Consider the following 23,932-nt stretch of genomic DNA (forward strand, 5'->3'; position numbering starts at 1 on the left):
TCAGCACAGAACCCGCCCGATGTGGGGCTCGAGCTCACAAACTGTGAGATCATGACCTGAGCCAAAGTCGGTTGCTTAACCGATTGAGCCACCCAGGTGCCCCAAACGAGAAACTTAACAGAAGACCGTGGGGGAGGGGAAGAAAAAAAAAGTTAGAGAGAGAGGGAGCCAAACCATAAGAGACTCTTAAAAACTGAGAACAAACTGAGGGTTGATGGGGGGTGGGTGATGGGTATTGAGGAGGGCACCTGTTGGGATGAGCACTGGGTGTTGTATGGAGGCCAATTTGACAATAAATTTCATATTAAAAAAATAAATAAGTAAATAAACTGCAGCTATAAAAAAAATCGAGTTAACCTTGAAAAAAAATAAAGAGAAGCAAGAAATACAAATTTCTTTGTGCTGAATCTTGCAACTATGTAAGAAATTAGAAAAAGAAAGCCATAATAGTTTAAGCAAAACATACGTGCTAGTTGGATTTAACCTGTAGGCCACAGGGTAATATCAGGACTGGCCAATGTCTAAATGACTTTCTTGATCCGTAAAACAGTGGTCACTGATTCTCATTAGGCTGATTGCTTGCACTACCTCTGACTTCACCTTCTTGCTATTGTTTGTTGGAACTTTGGGGTGAGAGTGTCATTATTTCCAAGTGTCTTTTCTCCCCTCTGGTTTCATGCCTTCAGAGCAACAAGCAATACTTTCTTCTATAAAAGAGGCTGGTGACCCTGCTGAACATGACCTGATAGGCTTAAAAGACTCCCCCAACCTACCATTTCACTGAAATAATAGTGTGTCCACTATGTCATTATTTCTTTAAAACAGATTGCATTCTATAAAGCATTATAGGTGGCCGGTGCAGAGAGGTGGTGCAGTTTTTGATGGCACCAGGGTCCAGAGTAACCATTTATCTTGCTGTGTTCTGAAGGTATAGACTGTGCTCAGTTAGTGGTCCTTGGAATCTGTCTCTTTAGTCACAAGAAATTTGAGAAAGGGAGAGAGGAATGACTCAGAGTAAGGCCATGCCTTTTACAGGAAAATAAACTCAAAATTGTTTTCTCAAATCTCAATGGGTCAGTTGAAGGATTTGAACCATGTTGTTGGCTCATAGGCTATTGGCATCTCCGCCCTCCATCTTCCCTCCACCTTCCCTCCACCTTCCCTCCACCTTCCCTCCACCATGCCAGTGAGGATGGGACGGGTCTGCAGGTCAATCTGACTTCGCTCAGAAGCTTGTAGAGATCTCCAATGCAGACAGAGGACCTTCCTGTGTTTATTCTCACTCCAGAGTGAGCACGATGGTGGATGGTCTGATTCTGCCACTTCTCTGGTCAGAGCAGCAGTGACTACCGTTTTATTGATTATGAAAGCCCGGAGCCTTACAGCGACCTGCAAAGCCCTACCTGCCCTGGTCCTCTATCTCTGCCACATTACCTCTCATTCTTCTCCCCCTGGCTCACTCCACTCCTCCCACCTTGACCACTTTTGTTGTCTTCTATACACACTGGGAACACACCTAACCTTAGACCCTTGCTTTTCCTCCAGGTAGTCACATAACTGACACCCTTATCTTATTCAAGATTTGGCTCAGGTGTCATCTCTTCAAGGCCTGTACCCTGTACCTTGTTTAAAATTGCAGCACCCCCTCGCCCTTCCCCTTCTCCTGTTGCTTTGTCCTTGCTCTGCTTTTATTGGTTTCACTTATCACCTTCTCACACACTATACAATTTATTTATTTGCTGTTGCTCATTCTGTCTGCCTCCGCTAGGAGTCTTCCTTTTGTTTCCTGATATATCCCAAGAACCTGGAATGGTAGGCACTCAATAAATACTTCTTGAGTAAATGAATGGGTTCAATTTTCCTGCCCTACTGGTCCATTGGGGTGTTGCAGTGCAGTCAGCAGCAATACTAAAATACAACCGAGAGATTCCCGCCCTCCTTCTCAGGGGTGGGCAACTCATTCACCTTTTGATGAGAAACCACCCTGGGGGAAGGAGGTTATGTAACCCCGAAGCTTTTCCTAATCAGTTGTACCCTAGGAGGGTGAGGAAACCTGACTGGTCGGAAGAGTGTCTCCCACCTAAATTTCTCCAGCTTCCTGTTCTAGGAATGATTAGCCACAGAAGTCAGAGAGAAACCAACGGAAAAACAGTTTCCTCCAATCTCCCTCTGCACCTTGAGCATTGAGGTTTATGAAGATTACGGTAAAGCTTATCCAAGAGGACTGTGACCACTTCTATGCCACGGCCTCTTCCCCTGACTGGTGGTGATGCAAGGGCCTGGGTGGAGAGGAGGGCACTGGGGTATCCGGAGTGGGGTACCTCAAAGAAAATGCATCTTGAAAAATATGGGCTGCTCTGAAAGATCCAGCCTAGCAGCTTCCTGAAAACGAACACCACATTTTGTTGGTTTCCCATCCCCTAACTCTCCCTTCTTTCCCAGTTCTCTTCCTCTATTCTCGGCAACCCCCACCAGAAGAGAGAACTGTTTCCAGACTAGGTTCTGTTGCAAGTAGATAGTTTGGGGCCTGAGGATCTGAAGGCAGACAGACACTTGGAATGCTGCCCCACTGAGGTTCCTGTGTTCCACATCTGCTTAGGATATCCAACAGCTGTGTTTAGGGCTGCCCACTGGGGTGGAGGCTGGGGAGGATTTCAGATGAATGGAAAGCTTGGTGCTCTTGTTGTGGCTTAGGTGTGGACAAGAGCGAATGCTGTCATATGCTTGCAAGTTGGCTAACGTGCACAGGAACTGAGCAGTTTGTAATTGAGGATTCGCCAGTTAGCGAGCAGAGGAGATGGTTTTGTGATGTTACTGTGTTCTCTTCTTTTGAAATTTTCAGCTAGATCTGGAGTTTAATTTGGAGAGCCAGATCTTTATGTCCCTGGCATGTAATTCAGGAAAAAAACCTCAGGCATTGTCTGTGCATTGCTGTTAATTTCCTAATATTTTTATTATTAGTTGCAATTCTTGTAAGTCTTAGAGTTTTTTTTTTTTTAAAGAGTCTTATTCTCCATGTTACAGTATTTGAAATATACGTGACATTTGGGGTGTTCGTTTTGATTGACTTTTTTTGATTTTTTTAAATATTTATTTTTGAGTGACAGAGAGAGACCAAGCACGAGTGGGGGTAGGGCAGAGAGAGAGAGGGAGACACACAATCTGAAGCAGGCTCCAGGCTCTGAGCTGTCAGCACAGAGCCCCACACGGTGCTCGAACCCACGAACAGTGAGATCATGACCCGAGCTAAAGTTGGGCACTTAATTGAGCCACCCAGGCGCCAAACCCGTTTCTCTTCTTTTTAAATAAATTTTATAAAAATGTTTATATTTATTTTAGAGAGAGAACGAGAGAGTGTGAGCAGGGGAGGGAGCAGAGATGGGGGACAGAGGATCTGAAGCAGGCTCTGCACTGACAGCAGAGAGCCTGAAGTGAGGCTCGAACTCACAAATCATGAGATCATGACCTGAGCCGAAGTCAGACACTTAACCGACCGATTGAGCCACCCGGGCACCCCAATACATTTCTATTCTTTAAGAAAAACAAAAGACGGGGTGTCTGGCTGACTCAGTTGGTACAGTGTGCAGCTCTTGATCTTGGGGTTGTGAGTTTGAGCCCCACTTCGGGTGTGGAGATTACTTAAGAATTTTTAAGAAAACAAGGAAAAAGAAAGCAACCTTCTCTTGTTCAATAGCACAGGACTATGCCAGGCATTTAGTCAGAGGCAGTATCTCAGACAAGCAGTATTTAAAAATGAATTTAGATATATTTCCTGTATATGTTTGGTCTTCATCCACAGTTCTCCAAACTCTTGGACTTTTCCTGAGCAATAAGAGCAATGGGGACATCTTTTGTTACAATAGTTGGTCTCTTGTCCTCAGTTCCTGAAATGCATCAGAACTGTAGATGTGAGGGGTGCCTGGGTGGCTCAGTCCATTAAGCGTCCAACTTTGGCTCAGGTCATGATCTCCAGGTTTGTGAGTTCCAGCCGAGTGGGGCTCTGTGCGGACAGCTCAGAGCCTGGAGCCTGCTTCGGATTCTGTGTCTCCCTCTCTCTCTGCTCCTCCCCAACGGGTGCTCTGTCTGTCTCTCATAAATAAACATTAAAAAATGAAAAGAAAAAAGAACCATAAAAGTGAAATGGGTGTTGTGTTATTCGTAACGTGCCCCTTTCCATCACAACTGGGTTTAGTTTATGTTAATTAGGTGACTTTTGGAAAGTGCTTCACGATGGGGGTGAACCAGCGGGATCCAATCAGGAAAAGAGGGTTGGAACTTTGAGCCCCACCCCTGATTTCAGTAAGGGGAGGGGTTAGAGGTAGAATAAATCACCAAAGGCCAATGACTTAAAAATCATGCCTGTGTAATGAAGCTTCTGTAAGAAACCCCCAAGGAGGGGTTTTGGAGAGCTCCTGGGCTGGTGAGCTTGTGGAGGTCGCGAGAGAGTGGAGTACCTGGAGAGGGCATGGAGGTTCCACACCCTTTTCCTACACCTTGCCCTGTCCACCTCTTCCATCTGGTTGTTTCTGAGTTACATCCTTTTATAAACAAACTGGTGATCTAGTAAGTCAAATGTTTCTCTCAGTTCTCTAAGCTGCTCTAGCAAATCAGTCGAGCCCAAGGAAGAGGTCCTGGGAACCTCTGATTTACAGCCAGTTGGTCAAGTACAGGTGATAACCTGGGCTTGTGACTGGCATCTGAAGCGAGGGTGGGGGGGCCAGTCTTACAGGACTGAATCCTTAACCTGTGGAATCTGATGTTATCCAGCGGTGGGTAGTGTCAGAATTGAACTAAATGGTACGACATCCAGCCAGTGTCCTGAGAGTTGTATCCCCCAAACACACACATAATGGAATTTTGTCCAGGAACCCAAAAGTTGGGGTAAATAACCCTAGAGACTAGAGCGTAGATTAGGCAAGATTTTGGAATGCCACACAATTTGTTGTTAAGTAAATCTTTTATTGAACAAACGTTTTATAAAACAACATCAGGAAGGTGCATGAGTCATTAAAGTACAGCTTGATGAATTTTCGATGATAAACACTCCCCAGTACCTAGTACCTAAATCAGGAAACAGCATGTGACCAAGTCTCCAGAGGACCCCTCCTGTTCTTTTTCATCACTACGTCTCTCAAGGGAACCACTACCTTGACTTCTAATGCGCTGTTTTCAACTTCACAGTAGAATTCTACAACATATGCTCTTTTGAGTCTGGCTTCTTTTTCTCAACATTATCTTTATGAGAATTAACCATGTGGTTGCGTGTAGCAATACTTAGTTCATCCTCCTTACTGTATATTAATTTATTATATGAATATACAAAGATTTATTTATTCTACTGTTGAAGACCTGAAGTTTCTAATTTTTACAGTGAATAGTCATGGTACAACATTTTTGTTCATTTCCTTTAGGGCATTTACAAACTCATTTTTTTTTGTTAATTTTTAAAAGTTTATTTATTTATCTTGAGAGAGAGAGAGAGAGAGAGAGAGAGTACAAACAGGGGATGGGCAGGGAGAGACAGGATGCCAAGCAGGCTTTGCTCTGTCAGCAGAGAGCCCAAGGGGGCTTGAACCCACGAACCCGGAGATCATGACCTGAGCCCAAATCCAGAGTCACACGCTTAACTGAGCCACTCAGACACCCCACATGCTTATTCTTGTTTGGCATATACCTAGGGGTGAAAATGCCGCATAAGAGGGTACCTGTGTGTTCACCTTAGGAGATACCACTTAATGGTTTTCTAGTGTTGTAGTCCTGCCAGTAGGGCAGGAATGTTCTGATGGTTCCTCATCCTCACTGATGCTATGTAGTATTGGTGGTATTTTTATTTTAGGCATTCTAGTGGGCATGTAATACTGCCACCTCACATTCCTTTACATTGTCCTGATGACGGATTATTTTCATATGTTTATTAGCCACTTAGATACCCTTTTTTTGTGAAGTACCTGCATAATATTTTATTCTCTCTCTGCCCCCCCCCCCCCCATTTCCTGCCTTTTACTTACTGATTGAGAGAGTTCTTTATATAATCCAGAGTGAATCCTTTGTCAGGCATCTGAATTTCAGATATCTTCCTTGTACTTTCAGTGGTTTCTTTTAATGAAAACATTTGAAATCTTGATTTGTCAAACTTTTTCTATATGGTCAGTTGTTCATATATTTGTCCTGTTTAAGAAATTTCTGTTTACTCAAGATATCAAGATATTCTTCTAGGGTATTTTTTGTTTTCTTCTAGGGTGTTTTGTAGAAGCTCTACTTGTTTATCTTTACAATCTAGATCTATAACCCATCTGAGATTCTTATGTCTATTATAAAATAGGGAGCCGAGATTATCATGACACTGTTTATTAAAAAGATCATGCTTTCTTCACTTAACTGCAGTGTCACCTTTGTTAGGAATGAATGACTTCATTCATGTATGGCTCTGTATCTGCATGCTGGTTTTTGTTTCATTTGTCTGTTTGCGTGTATTTCCAATGCTTTAATGACCCAGAGAGCCATAGTACATCTTGATACTTGCTTATGTTAGTCCTCTGACTGTTTTCCTCAAGATTGTCTTGGCTCTTCCTGACATTTTTCGCTTCCTGTTTATTTTATTTTATTTTATTTTATTTTATTTTATTTTATTTTATTTTTTTTATTTTATTGAGAGAGAGTGCTTGCATGTAGAGAGAGCACGAGCTAGGGAGAGGGGCAGAGGGAGAGAAGAGAGGGAGGGAGAGGGATGGAGGGAAGAGGGGCAGAGGGAGAGGCAGAGAGAAAGAGAATCTCAAGCAAGCTCCATGCTCAGCACGGAGCCCAACGTGGGTGTCAATCCCACAACCCTGGGATCATGACCTGGGCTGAAATCAAGAGTCAGATGCTTAACTGACTGACCCACCCAGGTGCTCCATTGTTCTTTTAGATTTGAAGATCAAATTATGCTGGCCTTCGGTGCTCCCCGTAGGTAGCTCAGTTGGTTAAGTGTCCAATTCTTGATTTCGGCTCAGGTCATGATCTCACGGTTTGTGAGTTCAAGCCCTGCATCTGGCACAGAGCCTGCTTAGGATTCTCTCTCTCTCTCTACCCCTCTCCCACTTATGCGGTTGTTCTCTCACTCAAAATAAATAAGGTAAAAAAACCCAAAAACCTAACAAATTATGCTGGCCTTATAGAAATCAATTGGGATTTGTTTTCTCATTTTTTTTTTTCCTGGAAGAGTTTTTCTAATGCTGGTGTTATTTCTTCCTTACGTATCCAAAAGAGAATTCAGAAATTACTATTAGGGTCTATATATTTTTCTGCTTTGTTTTTTTGTGTTTTTTTTCTTTTTTTGTGGAAAGATTTTAAATTCCAAGTTCAGTTTATTTAATACATAAAGTATTCTTCACATGTTCATCATGTGTCTGTTTTAGTAATTTATATTATTTAAAATTAGATCATTTTGGTTAAATCGATAAATTTATTAACACAAAGTTATTGTATCCTATTTTATTTATATTGTATTGCATTTTAATATCATTAAACACAAAGTAATGTCTATATTTTCTTTCCTTATACTGGTTATTTGCTTTGTCTCTCTCTTGCTATGGATTCTTCACCTTATTAGTCTTTTCAAAGAATCAACTTTTGAATTCATTGATTTCTGTATTCCAAGTTTATATTTATTTCATTAGTTTCTTCTATTATCTTCATTATTTTCTTCCTCCTGCTTTATTTGGATTAATTTGTTCTTTTTAATATTTAAACTTCTTGAGGTAAATAGATGTTTCAACTTTTCTTCTTTTCTAATATATGTTTTAGTTACATGCCACAAGTTTTTTTTAAAAAAAATTTTTCTTTTAATGCCAGTATAGTTAATACAACGTGTTATATTAGTTTCAGGTGTACTATATGGTGATTCAGCAACTCCATACATCACCCAGTGCTGATCACAACAAGTGTATTCCTTAGTCCTCATCACCTATTTAACCCATCCTCCCACCCACCTCACCTCTGGTAACCATCTGTTTGTTCTCTATAATTAAGAGTCTGTTTCTTGATTTGTGTCTCTCTCCACCCCCTCTTTGCTTATTTATTTTGTTTGTTGAATTCCACATATGAGTGAAATCGTATGGTATTTGTATTTCTCTTACTGACTTATTTTGCTCAGCATTATACTCTGTAGCTCCATCTGTGTCATTGCAAATGCAAGATCTCATTTTTTATGGCTGAATAATATTCCATTGTTTATATAGACCACATCTTTATCCATTCATCTCTCAATGGACACTTGGACTGCTTCCATAATTTGGCTGTTGTAAATAATGCTGCAGGAAATATAGGAGTGCACATATCCCTTTGAATGAGTGTTTTTGTATTCTTCGGGTAAATACCCAGTAATGTAATTGCTGAATTTGTAGGGTAGTTTATTTTAACTTTTTGAGGAACTTCCATAGTGTTTTCCAGAGTGGCTTTACCAGTTTTCATTCCTGCCAACAGTGCACGAGGATTCCTTTTTCCTCACAGCCTCACTAACACCTTTTGTTTCTTGTGTTTCTGATTTAAGCTATTCTGGCAGATGCGAGGTGTTATCTCATTGTGGTTTTGTTTTGCATTTCCCTGATGGTAACTATCGTTGAACATCTTTTCATGTGTCTATTGGCCATCTGTATGTCTTCTTTGGAGAAATGTCTGTTCATGTATTCTGCCCATTTTTAAATTGGATTATTTGTTTTTTGGGTGTTGAGTGATATGAGTTCTTTATATATATTGGATACTAACCCTTTATGTGATAATGTGATTTGCAAATATCTTCTCCCATTCTGTAGGTTGCCTTTTAATTTTATCAACTGTTTCCCTTGCTGTGCAGAACCTTTTTATTTTAATATAGTTTTTATTTTAATATAGTCCCAATAGCTTACTTTTGCTTTTATTACTCTTGTCTCAGGAGACATATCTAGAAAAATACTGCTATAGTGTATGTCAGAGACATAGAAATTATTGCCTGTGTTCTATTCTAGGATTTTTATGGTTACAGATATCATATTTAGGTCTTTAATCTGTTTTGAATTTATTTTTGTGAATGGCAAAAGAAAGTGGTCCAGTTTTCCTAACACCATTTGTTGTAGAGACTGTCTTTTTCTCATTGGATAGTCTTTCTTGCTTTGTCAAAGAGTAATTGACTCTATAATTGTGGGTTTATTTCTGGGCTTTCTATTCTGTTCTGTTGATCTATGTGTCTGATTCGTGCTAGTACCATACTGTTTGATTAAATATAACTTGAAGTCCAGAATTATGATACCTTCAACTTTTCTTTTTCAAAATTTTGGCTATTTGGGTTCTTTTGTGGTTCCATACAAATTTTAAGATCTTTTATTCTAGTTCTGTGAAAAATGCTGTTGGTATTTTGGTAGGGACTGATTAAATCTGTAGATTGCTTTGGGTAGTATAGACATTTTAACACTATTTGTTTTTCTAACCCATGAGGATAAAATGTCTTTTCATATCTTTGTGTTGTCTTCATTCTCTTTCACCAGTGTTTTATAGTTTTCAGAGTACAGGTCTTTTACCTCTTTGGTTAAGTTTATTCTTATGTATCTTACTCATTACTTTTGATGCAATTGTAAATAGGATTGTTTTCTTAATTTCTCTTTCTGCTGCTTCATTATTGGTGTAATAGAAATGTAACAGATTTCTGTACTTTGATCTTGTATCCTGTGACTCTACTGAATTTGTTTATCAGTTCTAGCAGTTTTTTGGTGGAGTCTTCTGGGTTTTCTACATATAATGTCATATCATCTGCAATAGTGAAATTTTACTTCTTCCTTGCTAATTTGGATGCCTTATGTTTCTTTTTGTTTTCTGATTGCTGTGGCTAGGACTTCCAGCACTATGTTGAATAAAAATGGTGAGAGTGGACATCCTTGTCTTGTTCCCAACCTTAGGGGAAAAGCCTTGGTTGGTTTTTCCCCATTAATGTTGATGTTAGCTGTAAGTTTTTCATATATGTGAATGCCACAAGTTTTAAGTGTCAAATTTTCAATATCATTCAGTTAACATATTTTCTAATATTCCTTCTGATTTATCGTTGAATGTATTGTTTAGCAGTTTATTATCCAATTTTCAAACATTTGTGAATGTTCTTGTTGCCTATTAGGTATTTTATTAGGTATTTTTAGTTTATTTCTGGTGCCATCATAAAACCCATTTCAAATAATGTCCGTCTTGTGAATTGTGTGGATGCTTGGAAGCTTGCTTTATGTAGGTCTATATGGTCAGTTTGGTAAATGTCCCACGTGCGTTTGAAAGTTACATATTTGTCAGCATGTTTTTTCCTCCTTTTGTGGAATTTCAATTACATATATGCCTTACTTTTTCACTATTGTCCATTTGTTTCTCATACTCTTTTTTTTTTTTTTTTGTATTTTTGACTTTTTTTTTTTTGATCCCTCTGTGCTTCAATCTGGATCATTTCTGCTGGTACCTCTTTTAGTTCACTCATCCTTTTATAGCTATATGCAATCCGTTGTGTCTATTTATTGCATTTCTAATTTCAGTTATTTTATTTTTTACTTCAGAATTCCCATTTGATTCTTTCTTAAAGATTCCATTTATCTGACAATGTTCTATATCCTGTCATCTATGTTCTTGAAAACAGTAACACAGTTTTAAATCTAATAAGTGGGTCATTTGTGTAATAATATTGTGTAATAACAATTTAGTAATAATTGTCAGTTTCTTATTCTTAGTAATATTTACTAAGTAATTTTTTTAGTAATTCTGAGTCCAGTTTCTTATTCTTACCAATTATTAAACAAACGTTAGACATTTTACATGAAAAAAAATAGAGGCTCTGATTACATCACCATGTTGAATGTGGCTTTTCATTCTTTTTGAGTTGCTTGTCAAAGTTAATGAGTTTAAGATTGTGGCATCATGGCAGGATGATGGCACTTCAGTCAATACTGGAGATGCATTCACGTTATGTCCATGCATTCACTTTCTTTCCCTCTCCACTGCTGCAATCCTGGATTGGACTTTAATTATATCTTATTTAGAGTTTTGGCCAATATTTCCATTTCTAGTCTCTTGACTCATTGCAATCTGGCAATAACCATTTGATTAAGTTTTGCAAAATCCCCTCTTGTCACATCCCTCCTTCAATGACTGAATCCAGAGAACTAAGATCCAACCAGAAAAGCCTACCATGTTTTCTTCCCTAACGGATTTCCAAATGTAAGAGAGGGCAAAGAGACGAACAAAATTGGAAGCTGGACATATGTCCTAACCTCCTAGCTTTGTGTTTCTAGTATAGTTGTGAACGGAATTCTGCCTTGTTTAGTGATAACTGATGTTTTTTCAGAACATCATTCCCTTAAGAACATGTTCTTATCAGGAGTTACCTTTTGGGGAAACAATTCACTCCTTAAATTTGTTACGATGAGCATAATTTATAGCAAAATAAAAATTTTCTATTAAAATGGAGGAATACTTCACAGTCTTTCTTAATTATACAAACAGTGTAGGGTTTAGCATCGCTTGTTACTTGTGTATAATATCTCAATTTAAATACCCTCTCTCTCCAGGTACAGAGAAGAGTCATCACACAGGAAGAAATTGTAATTCAAAGTAATTTTTTTCTTTTAATGAAAGCACATTCCTCTCTTCACCTCTGTGACTATAGATTTGATACTCTATGTAAATGTGTCTTGTAAACTCTAACGTGCTATAAAAATGAATGCTATTTTACTTAATAATTAACATTAATGCTAATAAAATATTGTCCCCTATTAAAATGCAAATGCTCTAGGGAGATGAGACATTAAACCAATTATGCATGACTTGGTGAAAAATATTTCATCAGCAACATTCCTGTGCAATAAATGAGGTGGTGTGATGGAGTAGAGGAGAGAGAGAGAGAGAGAGAGAGAGAGAGAGAGAGAGGCGCAGATAGGGACAGAAAAGTCAGGCCCAAAAGTTCTTCAGGACAGAACTGCATGGAGGACCTGGGTGACTGGGCAGCAGATTGTTATAATCACCTGGGGGGCCTGTTTTCACCAAGTCATTGAGAAAGGGGGTAGAACTCATGTCCTAAGTTTGACTTTTTGGTGGTGGTTTCTGACGGGCTCTGTTTCCCAGTCAATACCCTGAGAAGGTTGGAATAAGGTTTCCAACCATGATAGTCTCCGACAGAATCTGTGATGCATGACAAGGAGGCAGTCATCTGATTAGGGAGTCATCTGATGTAGTCCTGGGATGGTTGGGAAGGCTTTCCAAGTAAGGGCCTGAAAATCTGAGAACGAGTTACCTAAGTTGAAGGAAGGGGAGAGGGAGACCCAGGGGAGCGTTTCTGATAGAGTGAAAGGGAGACCAGCAGAGGGAGAGAGACAGAAAAGAGTACACAAAGGTGAGGAGGAAGGGTAACAGGGACAGGTGATAACACACAATTATGTTTTTGTGTTGAGTATATGATATGACAGTAGGGGCTGGCAGAAAATAAGAGGCAGGACAGGTAAGCAGGAATGAAATCATGCTGGACGTCTTGGCTGATGTAAGGTGTTTGGTTTATTAGTATAAAAGCAGGGGTGAGGGGCGCCTGCGTGGCTCAGTTGGTTGAACGTCCAACTTTGGCTCAGGTCACGGTCTCAAAGTTCCTGAGTTCAAGCTCCACATTGGGCTCTGTGCTGATAGTGCCAAGCCTGCTTCAGATCCTTTGTCTCCTTCTCCTGTGTCTCCACTTCAAAAATAAATAAGCAGTAAAAAAAAATAAATAAAAGCAGCAGTGAACTTTGATGACTTTTAAGTAGGGGCATTTCAAGGATACTGAAGGGGAATCGGTGAGCCTGTGGAGATCTTTCATATCTTATTATGGAGAGGAAATTGTCATTTTTGGTCAAAGTTTAAAATTTTCTCCTTCCTTAAAAAATAAGAGTTAAGAAGTATTAGATGGGGGTCTAAATTTCAAACGGACGCTGTAGATAAAGCTGCTAGCCTGGCACCTCTTCCATAAAAGGCTTTCAAGAAAAGGCAGCTGGGAAGGTGACCACGATGAAGGTCATTCTCTTGCCCATGTGGGACAGCTCGCCTCTCACCCGTCAGAAATAGAGGGCAGACTAGATATTAGAGCCCGCCCTTTTCTCTCACGTTTCCTAGTAGTTCTAATCCGTACATTTCTCTTCCTACTTCTCCTCTCTCTTCCCTCCAGCTGAAGCCCTAACAGGAGTTCCAGGTAAGCCCTGAGAATTTCATGTGGAAGTCATTTTTCCACTGGTATATTATTTAGCTTTCTAGGAATACCTTAACTTGGGAGGTGCGTAAGGTGCTCAGCAGGTGGGACTGGGCATTATTTCCCCTGAGAGACTGCATGATGGAGAGCTGTGAAGTCTGGGAACCTCCAGAAAAGCTATTGGTTCCTATCTCCTATACGCACACAGGAAGCTTTCCAGTAGAATTTTGGAGAAAAGACTGTGAAAAGCACCAAAATGAGGTGATAGATGTTTGAGAGGTGTCAAAGGGAAGTGATATTTCTGATGCAAATGTATATGGCTTTTAACTATTTTCAGCTTTATTTGCTACTCCCTGTAGCATTTATTTACTTTGTGGGTTTTAAATGACTGATCAATGTGAACTTTATTTGGACTTGTGGTCACAGATTATTTTGAGTGCTAGTGAATTTTTGGGGAGGATTACATTTGAAAGATAGACACAATATGCAAATCCTCAGGTCCTGTGTACAGTAGAAAGAAAGGTAGAAGGCGAGGAGGAAGGAAAGGAAACAACATTTTGTGTACCTACTATCATGCAGGTGTCTAAGCGCTTATGTATATTAGCTCGTTTAATTGCCACAGAAATCTGCTAACTTAGACATTTTTGTCCATTCGTTACAGATGAAAAAGCTGAGGCTCAGATAGGTTAAGAGACAGCCCAAATTTACACAGATAGGAAGAAATAGAGCTGGAATTTGATCTGATGGAGTAGATATCCATGTTGTTTCCATTGTCAATTTGGGAAGTCATTTGGGTACCATGGATTTCTATACCAAATAGTGAGAAATGGCTGTAGTTATTCACCTTTTGGGAGGAGTTAATATTCACTGGTTTTGTATTCCTCCCTTTGAATTTGACTAAGGTCACTGGGACTCTCTGAGTTTCAGTTTTCTCATCTGTGAAAAGATGTGACTGGATGAAATTAGTGACTTAAAAATTTTTTTTATATTTTTTAAAGTTTTTTATTTTTGAGAGAGAGAGAGAGAGAGAGAGAATGAATGAACGAACTAGGGAGGGGCAGAGAGAGAGGGAGAGAATCCCAAGCAGGCTCCATACTGTCAGCATGGAGCCAGATATGGGGCTTAATCTCACAAACCATGAGATCATGACCTGAGCCAAAATCAGGAGTCAAACCCTTAATCAACTGAGCCACCTGACACCCCTAAATTTTTTTTAAATTTCAAATTCCAGCATACTTAACTACAGTGTTATGTGAGTTTCAGGTGTACAATACAGGTTCAGCAATTCCATATATCACCCAGTTCTCATTGCCACAAGTGTACTCCTTAATCCCCATCACGTGTCCTCCCCCTCCCCACCAACCTCACCTCTGGTAACCATCTGTTTTGTATAATTGAGAGTCTGTTTCTTGGTTTGTCTCTATCTCTCTTGTTTTTTCCTTTGTTCGATTGTTGTGTTTCTTAAATTCCACATTGGAGTGAAATCATGTGGTATTTGTCTTTCCCTGACTGACTTATTTCACTTAGTGTTATACTCTCTAGCTCCATCCAGGTAATTGCAAATGGAAAGATTTCATTCTTTTTTATGGCTGAATAATATCCCATTGCTTATATAGACCACATCTTCTTTATCCATTCGTCTCTCAATGGATACCTGGGTTGCTTCCATATTTTGGCTGTTGTAAATAATGCTGCAGGAAACATAAAGGTGCATGTATCCCTTTGAATTAGTGTTTTGGTATTCTTTTTTTTTTTTTTAACATTTATTTATTTTTGAGACAGAGAGAGACAGAGCATGAACAGGGGAGGGGCAGAGAGAGAGGGAGACACAGAATCTGAAACAGGCTCCAGGCTCTGAGCTGTCAGCACAGAGCCCGACGCGGGGCTCGAACTCACGGACCGCGAGATCATGACCTGAGCCAAAGTCAGCCGCTTAACCGACTGAGCCACCCAGGTGCCCCAGTGTTTTTGTATTCTTTAGGTAAATACCCAGTAGTTCCTATTTTTAACTTTTTGAGGAACCTCCATACTGTTTTCCAGAGTGGCTGCACCAGTTTGCATTCCTACCGATGGTCCAAGAAGGTTCCTTTTTCTCCACATCCTCGCCAGCAGTTATTTCTTGTGTTTTCGATTTTGACAGATGTGAGATGTGAAGTGATATCTCTGTGGTTTCGATTTGCATTTCCCTGATGGCAAGTGATAATGAACATCTTTTCGTGTGTCTGTTGGTCACCTGTATGTCTTTGGAGAAATGTCTGTTCATGTCTGCTGCCCATTTTTTAATTAGATTATTTGTTTTTTGGGTGTTGAGTTGTATAAGTTCTTTATATATTTTGGATACTAACCCTTTATCAGATAGATATGCCATTTGCAGATCTTTTCTTCCATTCTGTAGGTTGCCTTTTAGTTTTGTTGTCTCCTTGCTGTGCAGAAGCTTTTTATTTTGATGTAGTCCCAATAGTTTATTTTTGCTTTTATTACCCTTGCCCCCGAAGACATGTCTAGAAAAATGTTGCTGCAGCTGGAAAGTAGGGATTTTTAAGTTGTGATATGTAGAGTGCCAGGTCACCTTCCAAGGAACTCAGGCTACTAGGGGAACAGATGTTCACATCGGAGAGGTTGTGGGGGTGGTGGTGAGCTTAATGGCTCCCACCTCAGAAAGAGCTTATCTCCTTCTATCTCCTTTATATATTAGTCCACGTTATACTTTTGAAGAAAGGATTTCATGGCCAATGAAGATAAAAAGGGAAGGGGACAAATAGTGAATGCTACCTGGTTTGCATCTTTCGCCCTTGTTATCATCCATGCTCCTGGCAATAAATCTGAATTGACAAGCTTTAGGTCTCAAAGCCTGGAAGCTCTTGAGAGGGTCAAACAATGAAAGCTTGTGACCATCAGTGGACTCATTTCTGTGAAGAAGGAACATAGCTAGGAGGAGGTAGAATGTACAGGAGGAGAACTGAGTTGTTCACTGGCTCTCAGTCAATTTGCTGAAAATCCATTTGCCAAAAGGCAATTCACCAAAACATCAATTCCCTGTAAACCTGTTCAGTGAAAATAATTTTGCCGAAAAGCTCAACTGGCCTCATTCCCTGAAAACTGTGAAGCAAATATTTTAAACCAGATCTAGGCTGGTTTTCTCTGTTTCCTAGCAAGAGTGGATGAGTTTTGCTTAAGGACTATAGCAGAGGCAGGGCTTGGGGAGGGGAGGGACTGGGGCGTAAGGCTGCAAAAATAGCAAAGTTGATAAAATTAAAGTCTCATTTTCAGAATACAAAATGTTGATTGTTTTGAAAGTTCAGAGACAAATGTAAAATGCAAGAGAAACTGACATTCAAATTAGCTGGATTAACGAATCCATATAAAAAGTGTGCAGTGACATTTGGAGGTTTTTTTTCACTTCTTGGCTATTACAAGTAATGCTGCTATGAACATTCATGAACATTCATTTTTCCTTCTTTAAAAATTTTTCTTGTAGACAACTTGCTTTCATTCCTCTTGGGCAGATACCTAGGATTGGAATTTCTGGGTCATATGGTAAGTTTATATTTAACTTTTTAAAAAGCTGTTAACTGTTGATCATTGTGGCTGTAACATTTTACATGTCACCAGCAATGTATGAGGGTTCTCATCTTTCCACGTCCTTGCCAACTCTTGTTTTATCTGACTTCTAGTTTCTAGCCATCCTACTGGGTGTGAAGTACTATGTTATTGTTTTGATTTGCATTTCTTAGTGAATAATGATGTTGAGCATCCTCTTATGTGCTTGTTGGTTGTTCCTGTACCACCTTTGGAGAAATGCCGATTCAATCCTTGGCCCATTTTTCAATTGGGTTGTTTGTCTATTTATTATTGAGTTGTAAGAGTTCTTTATAGTCTCCAGGTACAAGTGCCTCATCAGATATATGATTTGCAAATATTTGCTCCCCTTCTGTGGAAGTCTTCTCACTTTATTGATGGTGTCTTTTGGGTCACAGAAGTTTTCAATGTTAAGTCTGATTTTGCAGTTTTCTCTTTTGTTGCTTGTGCTTTTGTGTCGTATCTAAGAAATCATTGCCTACCCCACAGTCATGAAGATTTTTCTCTTGTGTTTTCTTGTAAGCTTTAGAGGAAGAAGAGTTTTAGCTCTTCCATTTTGGTCTTTGATCAGCTTTAAGTGAGTATTGGTGTATGGCGTGTAGGTGTCCAAATTCATCTTTTTTGCAGGTGAATAGTCAATTGTCCCAGCAACATTTGTTGAAAACATTTTCTTTCCTGTTTAATTTTCTTGACCACTTTGTAAAAACAGTTGACCATAAATGTAAGGTTTATTTTGGGGCCCTTAGTTTCATTGATTTATATGTCTGTCCTTAGGTCGGTACCTCACCATCTTGATTAGAGTAGCTTTATAGTAAATTTTCAAGTTGGGAAGTGTAAGTCCTTCAGCTTTGTTCTTAGTTTTCAGTATTGTTTGGCTCTTCCGATTTCTGCAAAAAGAGCTAGCACAGCCTTGTTTTCCTTTGACAAATCCCACTTGGTCCAGGTGTTTAATTCTTTTTCTGTGTGTCTGTATGGTTTGCTGATATTTTGTTGAGAATTTCTTCATTGCTTTTTGGCTAGTTTTTTGTTTTCACTGAACTATTTTCTTTGTGCTCTTAATATTATTCTCACGAGGAAGTGGGCGAAAAACAAATGAAGATTCATTGAAGATGACCATGTTGGAAGAAACTTTTCTATAATACCCATGTGCTTTGGGACAGGATGGAGGTGGGGGTGAGACTAAGTCATAATGTTTCACATCCACCCTCCTCAACAACCCCTCAGTCCTGGGCTTTCAGATAGCATCCTATAGTGTGTACATGCAGGTGGCCTTTGCCTACAGGAGTTAAGCATAAGATTTTTCTTTTCCATAAAACTTTGTTTCCATTACTTACTATGGGCTCGGTCTTGCGTGCTAGGTACTTTACACATGTTATCCAGTAGAATCCTTATTCACCTTGAAACACATGGAGGCCAGATAACTTGTGCAAGGTTGCCCAGTGTAGAAGCAGCAGGGCAAAGATTCAGGGCTGCTGCATGTAAAACTTGTGCTATTCTCCATGCTATGAAGGGGAACTCTGCCTTCTCTTTCCCTCCCTCCCTCCCTCCCTTCACCTCTCCCTCGCTCCCTCCCTCCCTCCTTCTTTCTCCTATTTATTCAAGTCACATTTATTGAGCCCTTACTATAATAGTAAAAATTAATATTATGAGCTAATATTTATTAAGCACTTACTATGGAGCAGAAGATATGTTTTCTCCTTAATGATTATGAGTATATTTAATTCTTATAAATTCCCGTGAAGTATATTCTTTCATTGGTTTCATTTTACTGTTGGGAAAACTGATGTATCAAGAGTTTACATAATCTGTCCAAAGTCACAGAGCTACTAAATGATGGAATGGGGAGTTGAATCCAAGTAAGCTCTTCAATGATGCATGCTGCAGTTGTAAAGAAAATATAACAAATACACTAGGCTGATAATGGGTAAATGTTTTTAAATGCTGCTTAAGAGACTGAAGAAAATGATCAAAGTACGCACAAGCTGTCTGAAATAACTAACTGTGCTCAGAGAAGCAGTGGAAGGACTCTCCTAAGAATATGGTAATCGGTCATGATTTTATTTTATTTTTATTTTTGAAAAATGTTTATTTATTTTTGAGAAAGAGAGAGAGTGCGCATGGGGGAGGGGCAGACAGGGAGGCCGAGGATCTGAAGCAGGCTCCGCGCTGTCAGCACAGAGTCCAGTGCGGGCCTAGAACTCATGAACTGTGAGATCATGACTTGAGCCAGGCGCCCCTGTTCGTGATTTTAGAAGAAGAGCAGGAGTTTGCTAATGCCTGGCAGGGGCAAGGAGGGGTCAAGTACTTCAGGCGAGAGGAGCTGCATGGGCAAAAGGCAGAGAGATGAGAAGACGGTGAAGATGGCCATCATCTTCCAAGCGTGGTGAGAAATTGAGAGCAAAGCAGTGCAGGACTGGCGGGGGAGCAGTGAGCAAGCCCGGGAGCATCACTGGTACCAGAGCTGGGCCGCGAAGGGCTCACGCCGATGTGTCAGCATCAGAGCACCATTTCTGAGCACAGGAACGACATGCCCACGGTGGACTTAGAGCAGATCCCAAGGCAGTGGCCAGGAGACCAGGGGAGCGGAGCCTGGCCATGGCCGGGGAAGAGGAAGGAAGTTGATACAGGGGGAATCTCATTTCTTACTCTGACAACACCGTGTGAATCTGGGGCGGCTACTTGTTTCTATTTTGGGGGAATAATGAAATAAATTGTGTACAGGATTTAGAGGTGGGTTCCGTTGGCTTCCATTCCCAATTTCCCACAGCCTGGGTGTGGTGTGAGTCCCTGGGCTGATCTCATTACCTGTCTGAAGGTGGGTTTCTGGAACAGAGGTAGAAGTACCTGGCTCTTGAGGAGATGCTCAGTATAAGGTAGTTACATGGCATTATCTTCAAGTACTTCGTATTTACCTGGGATTGAAAATACATGGTGTGTGTGTGTGTGTGTGTGTGTGTGTGTGTGTGTGTGTTTTAATAGTTTTATTAGACTATAGTTTACACAACATAAAATTCACCCATTATAAGTATCCAATTTATTTTAGTAAGTTTATAAGGTTAGGCAACCATCATCACCACAATCCATTTTGAAACACTTCCCTCATTCCAGAAGTTTTCTTGTGCCTGTTTACAGTGAATTCCTGCTCACTCCCACCCATAAGCATCCATGATCTGATTTCTGTCTGTATAGATTTGCCTTTTATAGACATGTCTTACAGATTAAACATGTTAGTCATTCTAGACATTTCATGTAAATGATATATATAGGTTTTTTTTGCATTTAGCTTCTTAAACTTTGCTTAATATTTTTGAGACTCATCCATGTTATTGTGCATATCATAGCCTGCTACTTTTAGTTGCCAAGTGGTATTCAGGCACATATGTGGGTAATACTGCATTTTGTAAATGCGTTCACGAATTGATGGGCATTTGGATGTAAAGTGTATTTTTGTACACCATTGTGTGCTACTAGAACACCAGAACTTTCAAATTAACTGAGATTTATCTTCCTTTGATTAAGAGTTTTGAAAAAAGCAGATAACCATGTGGCAAAGACCATATGAGAGACATAGAAGGGAAATTTATTGTCTATTCTATCTAGCCACGTCTTTATCACCTACGTATCTATCAATCATCACTGTTTATTTTAGCATTCAGGAGCAGAGGAGTAAAGTAGACACGTCTACCTGTAGCTCTCAAATCCTTAAAAAAAATTCTTTTACTTATGTGGTATCTACACTAACCACCCCCTCCCCCCCCCCCCCCCCCGCCCAGCTGCGGTTTCAGGTACCCACAAGCAGCCACCTTCAGCCACCTTCAGGAGGCAAATCATCCTTCTGACATATCGTCAAAAGGTAAACAGTAGCCTAATGCTATGTGATAATGCCTACGTCATTGACCTCACTCCATCTCATCATGGAAGCATTGTATCATCTCATATCATCACAATAGGAAGGGTGAGTACAGTTCAGTAAGATACTTTGAGAGAGACACCACATTCACATAACTTTTACTATAGCATATTGTTATAATTTTTCTACTTTATTATTAGTTTTTGGCATTAATCTCTTATTGTGCCTAATTTGTAAATTGAACTTTATCACATGTATGTATGTGTAGAAAAAAAATGTAGCCCATATAGGATTGGGCACTGTCCATGGTTTCAGGCATCTGCTGGAGGTCTTGGAACTTATTCCCCACAGGTAGGAGGGGACTACTGTATCGCTGAGTTATTCAATTTCATTCATTTTACTGTGGCTGCTAACCATCATGGTGGTCTTGTTCACTTTAAGAATATTTTTCACAATAAGGTCAGAAACTAAAAATACATTTGGTTGATGCAGAGGCAAGATGGAAATGGAATCCACCAGAATTCTTTTCTTTTTCATACTTCAGGCTAGTGGTATTTTGACTAGAGTAAGGAGGAAGCCTGTTTCCCTCCATCACATGTGGCTTGGCTCTGCTTGCACCCGTCACCCTGTTTTGAATTTCTTGTTCACTTGTGTGTTTCATTGATTAGGCCTTTACTTCCCAGGGGGTTGATTTCTAATTTTTGTAAATCTGACCCATGGTGCGGTCCCTGACATGGTAGATTCTCAGTGAAGTTTGGTTAACATGTAGGTATGTGCTAAGTAGACTGTTTTAGAATTCTGAGGTTTGTTTTTGTAAGTGGTGGCTATTTTGAATGTATTCTAGGTGGGTTGAAGTGAAGGGCCCACTTCCTGGTCCCATCTACAATTTCTACTGCTATGGTCAGTTATTAGGAAGAGACACCTCTTGGTTCCCTTCATTTGCCCAGGGGAGTTCAGTGGGAACCGGCCACTTCTCACCCGCTAGCTTTCTGTGGCTAAAGAATCTAGATCCCTAAATAGCCTGGTCTTTGTGCACTGGGCTTCTAAAGCTGGCATCTGTTTTTCCCTTCAGATCGAAAACTTTGCCCTCAGGTCCGGTGCATGTGATGCCCCGCCTCTACTAAGGAAGACCTGAGAAAGAAGTCAGATTTCAACACAACGGTGACAACAACCTCTTTACTTGTCTATATCCTCAGCCCCACCCAAATCCCCTGATGGCTTCCATGCCCTTCTTCACGAGGAAGCCAGAGTCATCTTTTCAAAGCTCACATCTCCGGCCGTACTCCTCTTGAAACTCTCCAGTAGCTTTCTTCTTCCCCAATAGTCTAAACTGCTTGGTTTAGCAACCTACTCACTTCCAAAGGTGACTTCTGTCTGCTTCTCTAGTCTCATCTCTGGCCCCTCACCTTTTATACCTTTGCACCATGATTACTCAGAGGCTAAGGCCGAGGATGTGGGTGTCTTGCTTACAATGAGAGGATGTGGGAATAATGACGAATAGTATAAACAAACCGCGTCAGTAATGGGGAGCCAGTCTGCCAGATGTGCCATATGTCCCCCCGAAAGCCAAAGAAGGGAGACAGGACTCTTGTTTTCCCCTCAGTAGGCTTCAGGTCCCACGTGCCTCTCAGAGCATGCTGTCCCTCTCAGTTGCTAACTACCTCATGTTTCTCAAATTGTGATGTGGTCCCAGCTCTGTGCGGAAACTGGCGGTAGTGGGCTTTCCTGAGAGGCCACAACGAAACTCCTTCCAAAGGGATTTTCTAAGGATAATTTTGACTGTCTGCAGGTTTCATTTTTTTTTTTGGTGCTGACTCTGGATCTCTTTAATGGGTAACAGTCCCCTCCAGTATCAGTGCAGGTCTGTAAGCTTTTCCAGGCTTGCAGCATATCCCTCCCTGTGACAAGTCCTTCTGAGTTCTCGTTATTGGCTCACATTCAAGCCTCATCCCACACAGACTCCCTGGAAGCTTTCTCTTTTCGTCCTTCGACTGAACTTAATTACCTACCTTTCTGGGCTAACATAGCAGCTTCTGTGCCTGAGAATCTATTAGGAGTGGTGAAGGGTTGACTTTATAATGCTAACATTCCTTTTGTACTTATTGTTTGAAACAGATCTTTCTGTCACAAGTGGATCTGTTTGCCCTGAGAGACAGTTTTTACTGACAAGGCAGAATGAATACTTAATTAGCTCTTTTCAGCAATTTCCAAAGGAAGGTGTGCTTTAATGACCACCTTAAATCGTGGCAAATGAATTTGTATTCCTGGCTTTCTCTGGGGAATCATTATGGACACATGGTTCTGGTAGGTCCAGTGTGTTTCAATCCATTATAATCACTGCTTCTTTTGGTGCTCCGCTGTTCACAACCCGGGGCAGCATGAACTCCTTCCTGCTGGTGCTTGTGTCCTTTGGACATACCCAATTACTATTTGGAAGCTTCTTTGCCTTTGAACATGACAGCGTGTTCCAGGCTCACCTCGTACCTTCCCTGATCCAGTCCTGAAAGCAGCCAGTTCTCCAAGAAACTCTGATTTTACGGAGCATAATCTGAGCATGGGGGGTGAGTTTGGTGACAGGTGATGTTGTGGGTAGGCAATTTCAATGGGCTCAGGTAGATAATCTACAGTCATTAAAACCATTCATTCATTTAACCATTGTCACTTAATTCCAGCATTACTTCTACAGTTGATGTTTTATCCTGTAATTGAATCTTATGTTTTCCTAGACCATCATTAATATAATTCCTCATTTGCTTTATTGTGCAGTACAAGAAAATAGTTTCAAAAATAACAATACGAATTTTGTTAATAACGTAAAGTAGGTTTGGTTAATGTTCTTTGTAGTTCTTTTTGTCCATGGAGCATATCCCACCATAGATGTTCAGTCAAAGTACTGTGGTCAGAGCATCTTGGGGGGAAAAATAATCGTTTTTCTGTGTGGTTATGTTACTAAATTGATATATGGTTAGATTTATTTTTCTCGGTTTATTTTCAGTTTTAGAAGTGCTTTTAAGAATTAGCTTTATTTTTAATAGGTAATGAACTGACATTATTCTAAGGGCATAACGGCCTAGAAAGGTATATACAAGAAGGTTTTCATCTGTCTCTTTCCCCTCCACACATCCCCTAATGTGTTTCCTGTAAGGTGACTGCTTTTGTCAATTTCTGATTTATAATTCCTCTGTTTTGTTGTTATTGTTGTTTTGTAAATGTATGAAACATAGAGATTCTTACTTTTTTTTTTCCATAGACAAAAGGTAGCATATTATAGCTGTTCTTTACTTTCCAATTTTTACTCAGCAATATACCCTGGT

The 23,932-nt window shown here is 40.1% G+C and overlaps 1 protein-coding gene across 1 annotated transcript in view; it reads right to left on the reverse strand.

Annotated features, from left to right (window-relative positions):
• LOC115506538 (3-hydroxyacyl-CoA dehydrogenase type-2-like) overlaps positions 1-23,932 on the reverse strand; it is a 112,766-nt gene that overhangs the window by 76,542 nt on the left and 12,292 nt on the right. The gene's annotated exons all lie outside the window — the stretch shown is intronic.

This window comes from Lynx canadensis, chromosome F2, assembly GCF_007474595.2.
Source record: "Lynx canadensis isolate LIC74 chromosome F2, mLynCan4.pri.v2, whole genome shotgun sequence".
Classification (NCBI taxonomy): Eukaryota; Metazoa; Chordata; class Mammalia; order Carnivora; family Felidae; genus Lynx; species Lynx canadensis.